The sequence below is a fragment of the Bison bison genome, unplaced genomic scaffold (genome assembly GCF_000754665.1).
Source record: "Bison bison bison isolate TAMUID 2011002044 unplaced genomic scaffold, Bison_UMD1.0 scf7180017864352, whole genome shotgun sequence".
In the NCBI taxonomy this organism is placed as follows: Eukaryota; Metazoa; Chordata; class Mammalia; order Artiodactyla; family Bovidae; genus Bison; species Bison bison.
Window position 1 is genome coordinate 2,711,040 of NW_011494924.1, and position 4,117 is coordinate 2,715,156.

Consider the following 4,117-nt stretch of genomic DNA (forward strand, 5'->3'; position numbering starts at 1 on the left):
TCCTTTAGGATGGACTGGTTGGATCTCCTTGCAGTCCAAGGGACTCTCAAGAATCTTCTCCAACACCACAGTTCAAAAGCATCAATTCTTCAGTGCTCAGCTTTCTTTATAGGACATGGAACAGCAGACTGCTTCCAAATAGGAAAAGGAGTATATCAAGGCTGCATATTGTCACCCTGCTTATTTAACTTATACACAGTGTTCATCATGAGAAACACTGGGCTGGAGGAAGTACAAGCAGGAATGAAAATTGCCGGGAGAAATATTAATAACCTCAGATATGCAGATGACACCACCCTTATGGCAGAAAGTGAAGAAGAACTAAAGAGCCTCTTGATGAAAGTGAAAAAGGAGAGTGAAAATGTTGGCTTAAAGCTCAACATTCAGAAAACTAAGATCATGGCATCCAGTCCCATCACTTCATGGCAAATAGATGGAGAAACAGTGGAAACAGTGGCTGACTTTATTTTGGGGGGACTCTAAAATCACTGCAGATGGTGACTGCAGCCATGAAATTAAAAGATGCTTGCTCCTTGGGAGGAACATTATGACCAACCTAGACAGTATATTAAAAAGCAGAGACATTACTTTGCCAACAAAGGTCCGTCTAGTCAAGGCTATGGTTTTTCCAGTAGTCATGTATGGATATGAGAGTCAGACTATAAAGAAATCTGAGCGCCGAAGAATTGATGCTTTTGAGGACCCCTAAAGGAGTCCTGAGTGTTCATTGGAAGGACTGATGCTGAAGCTGAAACTCCAATATTTCGGCCACCTGATGTGAAGAATTGACTCATTTGAAAAGACCCTGATGCTGGGAAAGATTGAAGGCAGGAGGAGAAGGGGACGACAGAGGATGAGATGGTTGGATGGCATCACCAACTCAATGGAGATGAGTTTGAGCAGACTCTGGGAGTTGGTGATGGACAGGGAGGACTTGCATGCTGTGGTCCATGGGGTTGTGAACAGTCGGACACGACTGAGGAACTGAACTGAACTGAACTGAACTGAACAGCTGAAATTCCATCACCTGAACTAGCTTTGTTCGTAGTGAAGCTAAGGCCCACTTGACTTCGCATTCCAGGATATCTGGCTCTAGGTGAGTGATCACACCATCATGATTATCTGGGTCATGAAAATCTTTTTTGTATAGTTCTTCTGTGTATTCTTGCCACTTCTTAATATCTTCTGCTTCTGTTAGGTCCATACCATTTCTGTCCTTTATTGTACCCAACTTTGCATGAAATGTTCCCTTGGTATCTCTTAATTTCCTGAAGAGATCTCTAGTCTTTCTCATTCTATTGTTTTCCTCTATTTCTTTGCATTGATCGCTGAGAAAGGCTTTCTTATCTCTTCTTGCTATTCTTTGGAACTCTGCATTCAAATAGGTATATCTTTCCTTTTCTCCTTTGCCTTTTGCTTCTCTTCTTTTCACAGCTATTTTTAAGGCCTCCTGAGACAACCATTTTGCCTTTTTGCATTTCTTTTTCTTAAGGATGATCTTGATCACTGCCTCCTGTACAATGTCATGAACCTGCATCCATAGTTCATCAGGCACTCTATCAGATCTAATCCCTTCAACCTATTTGTCACTTCCACTGTATAATAATAAAGGATTTGATTTAGGTCATACCTGAATGGTCTAGTGGTTTTCCCTACTTTCTTCAATTTAAGTCTGAATTTGGCAATAAGGAGTTCATGATCTGAGCCACAGTCAGCTCCTGGTCTTCCAACAACACAAGAGAAAACTCTACACATGGACATAACCATCATCACTTCACTTATTTGTAAAAATGGCACTTCTATACAATTCTTTTTTCACAATTGTCTTGTTGATCACTGAACTCAGGATAGGCAAGGCATGAGTGAGGAAGCAGGAAGAAAATGTGAGGAACTGCAGGAACTGCAGACATACTTTATTTGCAGTGGCTAATGCAGCAAAAAGGGATATTTCAGGTTGACTTAATATAGGTATATATAAACAAAGGAGGCACTTTGCCAAGTTATCACATCATGATGCAAGTGCACATTGCTATGAATGATTGAAGCCCTTAGTTACATAGCCATGCAAAGTCATTGTTTATAGGAAGTGGACTGAGAGAGCCTGACCATTGCCATCTTGGCTAACTGCTATTTCTCTACATTCCAGCCCTTCAGGGTTTCTTGCTGTACTAACTATACAATTTCCATCCTCTGCAGCATCCTCTTAGCACATAATGCGGCCACAGGAACCCACATCCCACAACAGCAGTAGAGGCTACAACAACCACCTACCAGGCCTCAAACTACATCCCCAATACATAGCAAAACCGATACTGGACAGGTACTGGACAGGTTGGCCCACCATTCCTGAAGTGCGTCTCCAGTAAGTTGTTGTACTTCATGAATTTCCTGTGTCATGTGCTATAATGCTGTTGTAACATTTTTATGATAATCTGGAATATACACACAATGTCCTGTACATAGTAATGCACACACTCTGCCCTGTGTAGCAGTTAATAAGTCTAGGGCCATTCTGTTCAGTAAGACTGTTTTCCTCATGTGGTATACCTCTTCATCTAACAGAGTTAAGGCCTGGTGTGTGTAATTCAGAGCATGGGTAGCATGCAAGGCAAGGGCAGTCACTTGTGCTTCAGTAACTATAGCTCCCCCTTGGGGCAAAAACAGGGCCTGCAGGTAGTACCACCATGACGTCCATTTCACATGGTACCATGCACAGCCCTATTATTAGCAGGACAGTGTGGGAGTGTAACATACACTGAGGTGAGTAGGAACGGTCAGCCCCAAGAATATGTCCAGTCCAATACCCAGGCAAGTATGCCACCCATATGGCCCACATAACCCACATACCCAAGGTTCCATGAGGGACAGGAATTACACTATAGGCCTCTTGATAATCCTGATCGAGGCTAAAATTAGCACAGAGGGATGCGGGAGAGGGGGGAAATTCTTTAAGCTTTTTCCACAGTTTGTTGACAAACTGACAAAATGTGGTCTGCTGGAGAAGGGAATGGCAAACCACTTCAGTAGTCTTGCCTTGAGAACCCCATGAACAGCATGAAAAGGCAAAAAGACAGGACACTGAATGATGAAATGGTCTTCAGTCTTGCAAAACGTCTCCAAGGGGATGGCCAGCCTTTGGAAAGGATGTGTTCTTTTTGTTGTAGCTCTTCTTTTTGTTGTAGCTATTCACAGGTGCTAGGAACGATTGAGGGCAGGAGGAGAAGGGAACAATACAGATGAGGTGGTTGGATGGCATCAGTGACTCAATGGACATGAGTTTTAACAAGCTCCAGGAGATGGTAGGACTGGGAAGCCTGGCATGCTGCAATCCATGGGGTCACAGAGTCAGATACAACTGAGTGACTGAAGAACAACATTCACAGATAGGCAGGGTCAGATTATCTATGTGCTGAACAAATGCACTTCAGTTTACAGTCAGGCAGAGGGACAGAGTCCTCTGAGGCAGGTCATTATGTCTGATTGTAAAAACAAAAGCAACAAAAAGCAGGTCAATGAAACAGTTCCAACATGGAGTCAGAATTGGCTTCTCCTTTGCAACAGTATGGGACTTGAAATATCCATTGTATTCCCAGTCTATGTGCCCATTCCCAAACCTTCTTTCTGGTGAAATGGGTACCTTGATCACTCTCTATGATTAGAGGATGGCTTTAAGCTCCTTGAATCTACAGAGTTGATCTGTGGCCTTACATGGTCAGGCAAAAAGCAAACTTGTGGCTGGGTCTGCAGCTGTTAGTGCAAAGCTGGCATTGTCTGATGCTGGCAGAGGCCCTATCAAGTCCACTTGCCACTGAGTCAAGGGGACCCTTCTCCTTACCACTTGTCCATTGGTCTATGGGGATAGAGGTCTCCTCCTGGTCACATGTGGGGCAATCATGGGAGGCATCTGCTATCTCTTTCCATGAAATGAGAAGATCCCATCTTTTAGGGACTGCCCACATGGTTTTTGTCCCTGCATGGTGCAGGCACTGGTGTACCCAAGCTGCTACCTCATTGGGCGGAGCCTGTTCCACCCACCAGACATACACAAACCTGTCTGCTTATCACTCCTCTGGCTCACCATAGGCAAATGCCCAGTCACATGTATTATTGTTATGTC